This window comes from Lipophrys pholis, assembly GCF_963383615.2.
Source record: "Lipophrys pholis genome assembly, chromosome: 20".
Classification (NCBI taxonomy): domain Eukaryota; kingdom Metazoa; phylum Chordata; class Actinopteri; order Blenniiformes; family Blenniidae; genus Lipophrys; species Lipophrys pholis.
This window is the reverse complement of record NC_137648.1, coordinates 12,246,402-12,261,433: the sequence shown is the minus strand read 5'-3', so window position 1 is coordinate 12,261,433 and position 15,032 is coordinate 12,246,402.

Sequence of the window (15,032 nt, the reverse complement as noted above, 5' to 3'; positions counted from 1 at the left end):
CCTCTGTGATCTGCAGAAATGATCCTCAGCATCACATGTACAGACGTTGGAGTTATGTGTATTGTTGTACTTTGGGTCCAGACATCTATCAAACTCAGAAAAAGCTTCACATGTCCATAATATCTCAACATAGCAGCTATTTTTTTCTATTCCATACTGCTTTGGGTTTACATTTTACACCACAAACTGTTATATTAACATCTCTGTCAATAATAAATGTTGAATATACTAACTGAGAGAGCTATAGCTTCCATTTAGAGATACCATCATCCTATATCAATCGTCGTAATATGATACATGAAGAAGAACTTATATGAGGATTGTTGCGAAATGTTTTCCTCCATCTCTGGTATATTGTGACATTTTGTGCAATATGAAAGATTATTCCTCTATATATAGACACCTGAATGACTTTATGAATCCTTATATAGTGTTATCTGAAATGTACACTGAGAGCCTCAATGAGAACTATATATTTTGTGTGAGAAGTAACATTCAGATTGATAATAAATCCAAACAGACTATACCGCTCTGCTGTCTGGTGTGTAATGTTATTTCTGATACACTCGAGCAAGAAGGCCACCCTCACAGCGAAAGTCATTTGATTGAATGGTAGCCTTAGTATAGTCACAAAGCGAGAGCTGTGTGGCGCTCCCTGAGGGTTTGTATCTGGGAAAGACTCGCAGGTTTGTACAGATGAAATGTTTGGTTCACCGGCTCTGTCAGCAGAGAAAGTGGCTGGGGTTTGAAATGAAATCAGTCATCTACTGTATTTCACCCGCTGAGGTCCTCTCGCAATATTACAGAAACGAGAAAGTTCAGTCAGTCAGAGTCCACTTCAATCAACGTTTACTGGAGGATGTAACTTTCAACTTATTGGCAACAAGCAACGATTGCTTATGTTGTCGTCGTTATCCATTGTTGGGAGTCTTTTTACTGTTGCTGCGCTAGTGATAGTTTTGTCTGCAATTTCTGGGGCTATTTCCCTTTCAAAACACAGCTCCTATTCCAAAAAGTCTTATTGTGAAAGGTTTATGAGGATGAATGTATTTTGGGTCGGTGATGTGTTTTAGAAGCCTGTATCACATTTGTGCAAATTGAGAAATCTTAAATGTCACATTGCTTTCTTTTTCCATAAAAAACTCACCAATAAGAAGTGCGTGCGTGTGCGTGTGCGTGTGCGTGCGTGCGTGCATGAGGTTGATTTCAAAGATCCTCCCAAAAAATTTAAAAGCCAAACGTGAACAACCTGCTACTAACATCTTCATTTAATAAAATGTAAATAAATTCTCGTTACATCACTGTCATTTGATTTTTCATTACCTATTCTCATGTTTTCTTGAATAAAGTATTGAGTTGGAAACCATTATTTTAGCAGTTTCCTTCGTAATGATGCCATAATACAATAAAAGTCAATAAATTCCAATAATTGATTGATGATTAACAGCAAATGTTTTCTTTTTTTAACATCTGGAAATTACGATTTTCATTTTCCATTTTTTATTAAAGGTTGTTTTGTGCTAACTTTGAATTTTTCGGAATATTTGCACAGGCATTGGTTGTATATCAGTCCAAGCCTCTGTCATGGATCTTATAGTTATTAGGGTAAATGCAGGTGTTTAGTACCTCTAACCGAGTGAAGAAGAAAAAGAGCTGGGAAAAACTGGAGGAGTCCGTCAAAAGGAACAATAGGGACTCTATTACAAGACACACAATGGGCAAACACAGTGCAGGGAAGCATGTTTAGAGAATATATAATTTCCTACCGCTCAACAATGTGTGCGTGGGGGTTTTGTGTGAATGTATATTCATACGTGTGTGTGTGTGTGTGTGTGTGTGTGTGTGTGTGTGTGTGTGTGTGTGTGTGTGTGTGTGTGTGTGTGTGTGTGTGTGTGTGTGTGTGTGTGTGTGTGTGTGTGTGTGTGTGTGTGTGTGTGTGTGTGTGTGCGTGCGTGTGCGTGTGCTGCCCGCTGACATGTCCCTCCCTCCCCTGACAGTTCTAATAGCCGGGAATAAGGCTTCATGCACTTCCTGAGGCCTCATTTGCATATGATTCGCTGATGAGCTGCCGCCACTAACCAGCACCACCAAACCAAAACCCTATTAATATTCCCCCATTCAGGTTGTAAAGCACACAAACCTAATCAGCTTAGAAATTACTGTATGGAAACCATAATTATGCATGTTTAATTGCTTATCATCTGATGGGTACAAGTTTATTAGAAAATGTATTCATGGTAATTGCTTCCTGAGGTATCTGGTGTGCTACAATAGCATGTGATATCCTGTCAGCTCCCATTTGGGAGGATTAATGCGTTCTGAAAAAGTCACAAAATTAGATACTGTGTATTGCCTCTTTGGATGCTTGGCTTAACTCAAAGTGATTTTTAATTTAGGGATTTCTAAATTACTGCTTAAGCTCGGATAAGTCTTCGGAGTGAGATCCATCAAAATCAGCATATCTCAGTGTTTTTATGGAGTGCCGGCATATCACAGGGATAGAAATGACTGCAAAGCAGGCAAACGTCTGTGAAATCATGATGCCACCAGAAAATACATACAAACCTTTTTTTTACCTGCTGTAAAATCAGGAGAAAATTTGGGAGTGGCACTGAAGTGAAAAGTCACAGGCATGAAATGAGGAGACGCATCTCGTTAAAAAAAAAAAAGATGGGGGGGGGGGGGGGGGGGGGGGTTGACATGAAGCCATGTGCGAGCCGATGAATCACTCAGTCCTGAAACGAGCAGATTGAAACCCAGAGCAGGTCCCTCAGAGGGGCCGCCGCACGGCCAAGAACGTGGAGTGGGCCTTTCAGCCACAGGCCTCAGTGAGCCTTACAGCTCCTGCCCAGGCTTTGATGATCTCTCTGTGCTTTATTGTAATCACTGTTGGCTCTCAGTCCTTCTGACACACTTGTGGATTCATGTGGTTCATAAGGAAACACAAGTCCAGCCAGTTCCTCCTCTGAAGAACTCCATCTTTCATTTGATGAGTGACAACCAGGCCATGGTCAACCCGCCATTTTGATTCATCAGTAATACTTGGATATATATGATGACTTTGGTAGGCAAATTCTATTTTGACAAACGGGTTCAGAAACTTGCAAGAAACAAAACCTGGTGCAGCAGACTTGCTTTTCCACTTGTTGAAATTGTTAAAAAGCAAAAGCTAAAAAACAATGTCAATGGAAAACTCAACAATACAACAATGAATTGAGTGAATTTATATACATGAACTACTAATAAACATGCTGGGAGCCTGTCTCGGGTTAATCATGTACAAATTCTTTTTGGAATATTTTTGTAATAACATAACATTTGATCAAATTAAATATGACGTTTATAGAAACGTTTGCCCTCCGCAAAGTACATACAAGTACACGTCTCGAGTTGTTGGTAAACCTTTATGATCCATTGGCCAGAAAATGATCTCAAACTGATTTCATCAGATCGCCTTGAGTCGACAAATCCAGCCAGCTTCAGCGCTGGAATCCATGTCCGAGGGATGCTTGAGCTTTAGTGAAATTAGGGGGAACACACACAGAAACACAGAAACACACACACACGCACCTGCAGATCATCCAACTTTTGAATGATAACAGCCAACAAGCTGACAAACATGTCATTTCCCTGCGGAGAGGGGCTGGGAAATCCCGGAGTGTTTGCTTGTTGGAAAAACTGTCTGGGACGCTTTCCAGGATTTCCCAAAGAGAAAAGCCTTGTTTTTCTTTGCTGGTGTTGTTGGGAGTGAATGGAGAGCAGATTGCAGAGGCTGTGCCTCTTATGTCTGTCCAAGGCCTCGATACCTTTGATCTTCTTAAGAAACAAACAAGCTTTTAGACTTGGCACTCGCGACGAGCGTCTCTCCTCCTCCTCCTCCTCCTCCTCCTCCTCCTCCTTTCTCCGCTCGTCGAAACGCCGATCCCGAGAAAATTGATCCTGCACGGGTAGTCACGCGTGCCCGAGCTTTCGCGGTGACTTGCGGACTCCCACCCATGTTGTCACCGAAAACTTTGCCTGACGCGCATTTTTTAATCTGAACGTTAAAAGCCCGATCAAATCACGACGCCAGGCTGAACTGCAGCCGAGCGAGCTCGGCTGGGAGGAAAACAGATGTGAATGTTAACACTGCCCCAGAGTCTGGAGCTTCAGGATAAATACGTTTCGGGGTTGTTGTTTTTTTTTTTTTTCCTGTCTTTGAGTGAACCACTGCGCTCATATCACAAAATACACACAATCGGCCTTTGAAGCACCTAATCTGACTCTCCAAGCGACAACAAAATCTAACAGAAATTTAAACTGCACAGAAAATGTTTGCTTTAGAGGACACAACAAAACAAAAAAAAAACAACTTTCATAAATCCTGCGCCCAGATCTTTAAGTCCCTAGTTTGGTTCTTTTTGAAGGATTTATGTGTTAGAAAGTCTTACTAGTTTATAGTTCATGAGTCGCTGTTCGATTCCTGTGTGAGAATTGCAATCAAGTGATTCCAGTGAGGAATGACAATCTCAACAGAAGTCAGTAAAGAGGTCAAACTTTTTCACCAATTCTTCTATCTTTGCACTTGATGAGTGACTGATGACAAGTCGCTGCGAAGGTAACGGATTATAATTAAGTATCATTTTTGAGCTTAATCTTTGAAGCCACGTAAGAGAAGAAAACTCCATTTTGTTTGATGCAGTTTTTTTTACCATAGAAGAAGAGCCATTCTGAATTTGTCAAGTCCTTCAATCTTTGCAAAAAAAAAAGACTCAAAACACACAGAAAATTAAAGAGTCAGAACTTTTTCTCTCTATTCACCACAACAAAGGCTCCTGGAGAGGTTAAGAGTTCCAACCAAGCTCAGCTGTCGAAGGTTCAGACAGGTGTATTATGGGATTTGTGGTCTGGTCATATTATTCAGGGACAGATTTGGTGGGAGGCTCTGAGATGAGGGTGAGAAGTTTAGTGCCACCGTCAGATCAGGAAAGGCAAAGGCAACCTGCAATCAAATCTCCTCTCATTACCCCCGCGTGCTTCCCTCTCTGTGGTTATTAACAGGCGCGGAGCAGCACTGTGACATTTTACGCTGTCTCGTCCCCGTCCCGTCATGCATCTGGGGATGCCCTGGCATTTGGCTGCAGTGTTTTTATCAATGTCTGACCAGCATGACTTCAATCCTGCTCACTGTCACTCATCATAAGTGAGTTTATCAACACACATCTAATCGCCTCACTCCGCGGGGACCTTAACCATTTGCATACTAAGATTGCTTTCTTTTGCTCGGCTGAGGACGCACCTCCTTTGCATAATTATTAATGATAAAGAGATGGCGAACAAACGTGTCAGGAGGCATTAGCATCGAGTATACAACTCGATTCGAAAGGATCCGTTTAGTGACATGCCCGGAGGAAAGAGGAGGGCAGAGGCTGCTGCGTCTGGAGCCGGACTGTCAGGGGAGGCCTGCGAAAGGAAAGGGTTAATTAAAGGACCGGGGCTGGAAAACATCTCGACGTGGGATATTGCTTTGTATTCTAAATTGTTTAGGAACAGAAAAAAGCCCATTGAGACTTTGTGTGTCTTCTTAGCTGAGGGAAGATTAAAGAGACAACAGGGTTGTTGACGCGTCGCAATGAGAAAAGTGCCGAACGAACTTAAGTTTAGTAGCGAAGCAGCGGGTCGAGCAGACGAGCCGGAAATGTAACATATAATTACATGAAAGGGAAATATTGGTCCACTCCAAGGAAAAGCCCACAGCGGTGAACAACACGAGATGTTTACGTACAGCGGAGTCACCGGAGCCGCTCCTTTCAGCATTTCTGCTGTGTACCATTAAAGCAGCAGGCCCATATTGTCTGTCATCTGTCGCCGGTAATTACCACTTTTTACACTGTCTCACCCTCCGCGGATAATGTTCAGCGTCTATATACGACAAGTGTTTCGTATGAATAGTTTAACTGTTTCCCACTTTATATGAAACAGCTGCACTCTTTTTACAGGACATGGATAAATAAGTCATGCGCGCTATGGTTCATTTGGGGGTTGAAATGCCCTCCCCGTTGTTCCCGGCTAAACACAGGCCTGTGTACCCTCTGCACAGTATAATAGCATGATATTAAAAATGCCCACAGCGATTGTTAAGTCACAGCGGCGCATTTGCACCACAATGGATGACCTTTTTGTAAATCTTAATGAGGCTTTTTTTTTTTTTCACGAGTTTCAAAAGCAAAACATACTGTGGCATGAAGAATAATAACATCTGAGCAGCAGTAAATGTAATCGCAGCGTTCTCTGGTGTCTATAGCATCAGCGTGGAGTTTCTCTCGCATTTCGGGCCGCAATTAAAATGGTTCAGGTTTATCTGAGAAGCAGTAAAGTTGCTTTCGGCATTAAAAAAAAAAAAAAACGATCAGCTGTTTGCACCTGTCACCACCAGCCTGTTCAAACTTCACAAGTCACTGCATTAAGAATAATCTCCGGGGTCGTGAGGGGTCACGGCCGCTCTGCCTTCTGGCTCTCCTTCAACAAACAGCTGATAATGACCTCTGACCTCCACTTTTGCATAAGAATTGACATCAGTATTCCACCTACCCCCTTCTCCTGGAGCAACCGCAGGACCATTTGAAATGTCAGCCTTTCAAATCTAAACTTGATTTTTTATATTTTTAAATGAGCCCATCCAGAGGTGGAAAAGGGGGGGGGGGGGGGGGGGGTTATGCATATGGAAGGAGGAGGGTGGAGTCAGGGGAGGCAAGTTTTGGGCTCATCTGCATCACAGATTAGGGTGCTTAGAGAAAAATCAACCATCCATGATTCATTACATGTTTCCTGCTGAGCCTCTGAGATGGCAACCGTCCTAGCAACAGGATCCTAGCAACAGCAACAACCCGCCACTGCCGCGGCGACAGCCTATCAGGAACTTTGAAGCCTGATCAAAATTTAGCCAATGAGGTGGTTAAGGCGAGTGAAAAGCATGATGATGCGTTTCCTCGTGCTGCTGGTCACACCGGGGTGTTTTCAGGGCTGTGAACTCTGTGGGAGGAAAACTGGACCACTGGCGTCCGGTGGTGTTCTCTCTGTGTGTTTTTATGAACTAGAAGCTGATTCTGTGTCACTGTTCAGGAATTTCTGCATTAAGTTACTTTACATTCATCCTTACGTTTTATCTTAATGCGTATGACAACAGAAGCAACGTCAGATTGAACAGTGAATGGACACACCTCCACTGGTTTACCTTGGAGCTGGTGCAGAGGAGACGGAGGTGAAAATATATAGATCACGAGATATAATAATTTACATGAGACAAGCTCAAAACATTGTATAATGTATCAGTGACACAAAGTTATACAATAAAGATCTATCTACAATACATATATACACAAAACATTACAAAAATAAGAATAATCAGCATGATTTAACAGTATCCACAGAAGGCTTTCACTTCATTCAATACATTTATTTTTTTTTTTAAACAAACTCAATATATTTCAAAACTAATTCAGAACACAATGTGGCATGTGACGTGGTTTTCTTAATAAAACCAAACTCAAAAGTTTATCTGGCCTCTATATTCCTGTCACTGCTGAACGGATTTGACATGCCTGCTTCTCGTAGTCAAAACTCCGAGACCGTTTCACAACCCAGTGAAATTCAGAGATTTTCAGAGCAGAGTAAGAGAGTCTCACGGGGCTTTTGCAGGATGTGACCATCCAATCACAGACGAGAATCACCAGCATGTCACACGTTTGAGCTTCTCAGTAACAAGCACCCAGTAATATTAAATACCTCACACCAAAAGTTTAAATTTGAAGTTAGCTTGGAGAAGAGACAGAAGCACTCACGTTTCCGCGACAATCAGTCATATTGTTAATTATGATGAATTCAGATGAATTAATAGATTTCCCACTGTTTCCTTCTTACAGATTTCTTTCTGGTGGACAAATTGTCGTTTTCATGAATACACCAACGGCTTTTAACTCATGAGGGTGAATTAATCCAAATATATCACAATACTTTTATATATCATGTCATCAAATCAGAATCACTGTGGTCAAAACATAACAGTCACAATATAATCGTAACTGTGTTTATCTTCTGAAGTTAGCAGTGAAACTAACTCCCCTGCCCAGTCTTGCAATACCAATTTATGCCACAGGGTGGTGTAGTGAGTCATATAGTTTATTTTACGTTGTTCATTTAGAAAATAAAAAGAGGAAGCAGGCAAATGGAGAAGGAGAAAGTAGCATTTAATCAGTAATCTGAAGCTCTCGGCAAAGACAAACTAATAATCTGCGAAATCACCAACAATCAAAACCTTGTAGATTACATCAAAATAATTTTTTGGTGAATTTCAAATAGAGCTATGTTATTACAAATAATGCACCATATATACAAATAGACAGCCATCGGTCTTCTTTATGGATTTATGCGACCGGATCCCATTGCATACATTTTTATAAACATTTCCATTTAGCTTATCTCATATAATTATCGTCTATTACACAACAAAATAGAAATACTTTTAAACTCAGTTTTCAAAACGTAATACAACAAAACAATCCGGTGGGTTTTTCTAATATTGTTTGATTGTGGACATTTTTATTTACTTCATCAGGATTGAGACTGTAAACTTATGTTACCTAAATAGGTCAAAGCTTAATCAGAATCCAAATTAAAGTTGTTGCATATGAACATTTTTCACAGCAAACGTCTGTGAATGTTTCCTAGATATGCTTTTTTTTTTGTTCCGTAACTCATTAAATACTTTAATTAAAAACACTTTCACATTAAGTTGATAATTTAAAAAAAAAAAACAGGGAAGTGTTATGTTTCCTTCACATTTGCAGCTGCTGATGAGAATAATTAAAACTGAAGAGGAAAAGACTGTATTCAAAGACACAAAACGTAAAAAACAATAATGTGAGGAAGGAATATAAAATGAGGATTACTGGCCTGTGCTGCACTTTGTGAGGTGAACCACTCATTACCTCTTTGGCTGAATTATTTTAATCTTTATTTAATTGTGATTGAAGCGACTTCAGCAGGCGACCATACAACGCAATGTATTTTAAATTCAAAGTCAATCAGAGCCGCATTGAGAGTGAAACTCACACTAAACTAATCATACCACTCACTATTTACTTTACACGATATAATGTATTCTGGTTGGTTATAGAGATTCAGTATTTTCTTCCATTTTATTTTGTCTTTACATTTATTACATGAATTGTGAAGTTGTAAATCTTTGTGTTTTAACGCAATGAATGTATATTTTATCCTTTATCTCGGCTATACTTATTAATCTTTCATCTGATTTCATTTCATTTTTTATTCTCCCCATCCCCCCATCATCTCTCTGTCTATAGAAAACATCCCCCCTTCTGCTTCCATCACAAGTCGCACCCTGCCTACAAGAAAATATAGGTTCAACTCTTTCTGTGCTCATCGTGAGCAGCCTGGATATTGCAAATATCACAAAGCCTCAGCACAGTGCAACATTTGTGTTATTAGCTCCGGAGCAGAGACCTTTTAATAAAGACACGTTCGTTTATTTCCATCTTAATGTCTGTGAATGTGCAGTTTTTGTGTTCATGCATTCATCAAAACATTTTCTGTACAGAAAGACAATTACAGTCCCGCACACGCTCTCGGAAATTCCGTCACCAGTTTGCATGTATTTGGACTCTGGGAGGAAACTGGAGACGCCGCGCAGGCAGAGGGAGAACATGGAAACGCCACCTCAGCAGCTCTGCAGCACGCGTACCGTGTAAATACTGACTTTCTGAGCAAAGCATTTACATTTGAATATCATTACATGCACATGCTGTCACTACATCCCTCAAACGTTTACTAATAAAATCTATTTTTCTTCTATTAAAGAAATGTGTTTGCCTACAACACTGATGATGCCGTTGATGCTCGTTTCAGACGCACCTTGAAGTGCGGGATGTTTGTCCACCGACTTCACTGTCATCTCACTGTAATCATGCATCATTATTCACAAAGGGCCTTGACGACCATCTGATGTCAGACAGGCCTGATCTTCACTTCAAAGGGACGTGCTGGTTCCAAATGGTCTGATGATATTCAGCGTGGTAACACATCACGCCACTGTCTTTCTCTGCACTTTGGAACAAATCTTGCCCTCTTCTCGTGAGGCGGAGTTTCCGTCTCCGCACAGCCTGAGAGCCGCAGACGAAATCCTCACGGCATCCAAGACGGCGTTCAAGTCTTCCATGTTAGTCAGGGGGTGACCAGAGAAGTACCGCAGCCGGAACGCGACTGACACTGAACTGTGACTTTATATGCTTAATTCATATCGTCTTTATTCCGCTCTGCAGAAAGATAGTTTTATTTCTTTCTTTATTTTCAGCTCTCTGGATACAAATGTGAAAAACTCCACTACAACAATTTTTTTTCCCCTGTCAGACTCAACACTCCTCAGAGGTAAAAAAATAAATAAAAAATACAGATAAAAGCTTGTCTGTGTCCGTCCTGTGAGAGTTTGAATACATTTCCTCTTCAATATGAATACTCACCCGGAAACCAAGAGCCACAAATATTTCTCGATGATTTTCATCACACACTAACTGCAATCAGACCCTCTACTAAAGGGACGCTAATGTTCTCCTTGGCTTTACTGTAATTCACACATTGTTTCATGTTTCCGCATTTATGTTTTCCTACAAACGTTTCCTGATTGCACAGCAGGAGAGAGCTGGTTTTTTTGTGTCTTGGAGTTTTTTTTGTTTGTTTTTTTTTTACATCTTGGAGACTTTTCCTTTCTGTTTTTGTCTCACAGTTTGATCTTACACCAACCTGCATTCGGGTTTCAGCTCCAATTACTGAACTTTTGTTTCACATGCAAATTCCGGAAAAAAATCGAATCCATGTCAGCGCCGAAATAAAGAAAAAGTGCACGTTTGAATCTTAAGTTGTTGCATTTTTTTCTCTTCTTAAATTCCACCGAGCAAAAGCTGATAGAGGTGGAGAAAGACGTGGTTTGAAAAGGAGAAGGTTACAGGTGAGGAAAAAGAGTTGTCCTCCACAATCAGATGGAAAAGGGATGTCATTTTGAGAGAGAAAAGCAGAAACGCCTCAAAAAGATGAAATACGGCAAATAGAAAGTTAGTAGATATTTTGATGCAAATGGGATATTTCAGCCACAATGGGAGCAAGGCTTCAGCTCACTGTCACAAATCAGACCGCATTGGGTATCCACATTTTACATGAATGACTGTCATAAATGTCTGCCCCGTCGTCCGCGTTCTCCTCGTTCATATCTGACACACTGATGATCGATGACTGTCTCAACAAGTTTCATTTACTTTCTTTTAATCAAACAAATTTTCAAGGTCCTTCAATGACTCAATTGTGTGTCGCTCGTAACAACAGCAAGTCGCCAGATGAACTGATGAAATAGAAAAACACACGTGAAATGAAACCAAACTAACTCTCTCCATTAGTCTTCCACACAACATCCTGGCCGTTTCATGCTAATGACTGTATATTGCCGTGCTGGTTGGGGAGCCTAACATGGCAGACACACAAACAATCCATATATTGTAAATGCTGCTTTCTAAAAAAGAACTGGTCACTAAGAATATATATAAATGGGACAACAATAGGCTTTTCCTGGTCGTTCTCATTCACTGTTGAACTTTTTTTAACTTCTGAACTTGTAGATGCTGTTTTATCATATCTTTTTTTTAAGGTGTGTTTCTTCTTTAGAGCTGAGCATCCGAAATCAATTTAATAGCGTTGGTCATGTTGAAGTCAAGCGACTGTGGTGAAGTCCGTTTTTAACCATTTGCTTAATGCACCTGTTTGTTGTTGTGTAGATTCTGTTTCTGATCAAAGCGTAGATATCATAAACTCCACTGCCTGCAACAGTCGACTCTTCAATGAAAATAAATTCACATTGGCTTTTTGAAGAAGAAACCAGGGCAATGCTGACGTCAGGGGTAAACATATATAAAAAATGTTTTTAAAAAAAACCCTTTGGGAATTCTGTCGGCTCGCCTGCAAAAATGAATAACTCCTGCTACACTTGCTTGTGTATGAGAAGTAGGTCATGTACTATAAAGAATTCACCTCAATGCACCAATGTACAGATTCACAGAGCTGAGAAATCTCAACCACCCAAACACAAACCATGTGTATATCATTTTCAGAAATATCCATGTTGATAAAATGCCAACTTTATCCTTTCACCCAACATTGGCATTGATTCCAGCCTTGTAGAGACTGTTGGTACCTTCAGACGTCTGAGTGAGGACAGTCTGGTGCCAACATACAATGCAAATGACCAAAAAGGCTCTGATGACCTGTCAGATGCGTCCAAATACCTCCAGTGCAAATGTGCAATCTGGTGACATAAATGGAGCACGCCTTCTGCTTTTTCTTCTTCTTGCCTCATGAGCTCTCAAAGTTGCACAGACATAACTTTCCAGAAAAAGAAAAAAAAAAACCTCTGTATCCTGCCTTCAAAGAGTATAAAATCTATTTTTCTCTGGGTCCACTATCAGCTTTGACCCACCAACAGTACATACTGTACCTGCAGTTTCACACTGAGCCTCTCTATCCTGGGATTAAGTGACACTCAGGCTGTCCGGACAGGCAGTCACCTGAGTCAGCCGCTAAACTTTACTTCACTCTACGGTCACAGCCAGACTCGCTTCGGGCTATCGCTTGACACACTGCAGCTATCAAATAGAAGAAAGAAAAAAGAAAAAAAAAACACTCTAGCTGGTGGTTGTTGTTACTTACAATCCAGCTTGTACACAAACACAACAAAACTTGAGGCTTTTGCTCAGACTCGCATAAATCCTCCCTCCATTCCCAAGACAAGCAGCATTAATACCACTAATGCAATAATAAGCAGCATGAGCAAATACTGGAAAAGATAAATAAATAAATCAGCACTGAACAATTTGGAGATTTAGAATGTTTTGACTGGATGAGAGTCAATAACAAGCTGTTGGCTAGAAATACTAAGAAATCACCCAAATTCCTGTGTATTTATGTATAATCATGCTTCTCAGCGATTCATTCGACACTTGGAGAATCGTCCTTGAGCCTCCTATTGTATAGAAAAGCCGTGGTCGTAGGTGGAGGAGTGACTCTTCCCACTCGGGTCACAAGATGACTCAAGAACACTTGTTATTATGTTTCCTCTCTCTTGATCTGTCGATTGCAACTCGAGAAGAAAAAGATCTCACTCCATCTTCCCGCAAACTCCCCGTCTGACAGCTGTTCCACGACACAGCCCGTGGCAAGCAGGTGGCTTTTTGTTTCACCGTGTCTGTGCTCTCTGCCTCCTTTTCTGTGCTCCAGGATAACCACACTCTTTCAGTGTAACGTCCTTGCGGGACGACAGGCGCCGTCTGAAGAGTAACCGCAGAGAAGACTGTTACAGATAGACCAGAGATTGAGGTGTAGTTTGTATAAAGAACTATTTAGACGTTGGTGGCGGAAAGAAACACGAGTGTGTGAGTCCAGATTTTCTTTCATGGTGATTCAATTCATTCACGAGTGGTTAGGAAGCCATTCACTTTTAGAGTTTATACGTGTGTGTTTCTTTCATTCATGGGGTTGTGGTTTGTTTATAGTGAATGCACGAAATCACCGTCAGGTGTTTGTAAACCTGAAGTCCAATTTGAGCCAGTTGTCCAACTACTTGAACCAAAGTTTCCTGTTTATAGAATTCATCTTCGACGGTACCTGCTCCACAAACAAATGATTTATAACTACTGGAAGTCTTATCTATCTATCTATCTATCTATCTATCTATCTATCTATCTATCTATCTATCTATCTATCTATCTATCTATCTATCTATCTATCTATCTATCTATCTATCTATCTATCTATCTATCTATCTATACAGTTGAAAATAGGTCATTTTAAACAAAGAGGTAATTATTTGTCATTGTGTCAATTTTCATGTCACATTTTCTCATATCTGTTTCATTTTTATGAGAATTTTCCTGGTATTATAAAAAAATTGACTCTAGGTTTATCTCTCCATTTAAAAAAAAAAAAAAAAAAGGAAATACGCAGCCGTCGCTTCACTCTATTAATTCCCATGCATTTCCTAACTTTAAGTGTTTTTTATCCTTTGTCGTAACGCCTCAATAGTGAAATGTGCCATATATAGTTTGCGCGTATACTCTCTCTTTTCCCCTGTCAGAAAGCGTTGCCTCACTCTTTCACCCTCCTCCAGCTGTGCCGAGTGAAGATACTTACATTTAACATCATTTCTGCCCGTGTAGTGATGGGTGTCGATAGGTGCTCCACTTCATTTGTGTGCGTTTTCTTTCAAAAGGAGGCAGACAGCAGCTGACAGGAAGCCTGACAGTGAACTGTCACTCTGCCTTCGCTCCAGAGGAGGTACATGTCCTCAGAGTGGGAGTCAATAGGACACTTTCAGACTTTTTGTGATGACTTTGGGAGGAGAGCTGTAAAATTTTAAGGCAGTGGAGGGAGATGGGCCACTGCCTCGCTGCTGTTTAATTAAACCCTTAGAGACTGCTGGCTGCATGGGAACAAGGGCTAAATGAGTTGCTGGGTCATGTGCATGCGTTCTGCCACATGAATAATACAAAACACTGCAGGCTCATTCAAAATAATCTGAGAATACGGCTGCTTGCAGGGTTTGGCCCATGTGATGAGGGAATCCAGAGACTTTTCTTCCTCCCTGTTCAGCTTGTGTTTCCGAGTGCAGAATCCACTCACTGCAATACAAAGCAGCTGAGGTGTCCTGAACAATGTAGAAAACAAAATACTGTAAACAATGTTGCTCTCAGACCAGGAGGGACGATCCTGAAAGTCACCGACGACACCAGTGTAGACTGGATGCGAGTTCCGCAACATGGAGGTGAAGTCCTGTAAAAGCCAGACTGATATGATGTCTGTCTCAAGCAGTCTCAGTCGAGACAAGGGATTCAGGACCTGAACGGGGACAGCCGCATGGGCATGGTGCTCTACCCAACATGCATCAGACGGATTGGACCCAACTGTCATATTTGGAAAGCGAACGTTTCGTCGAGATT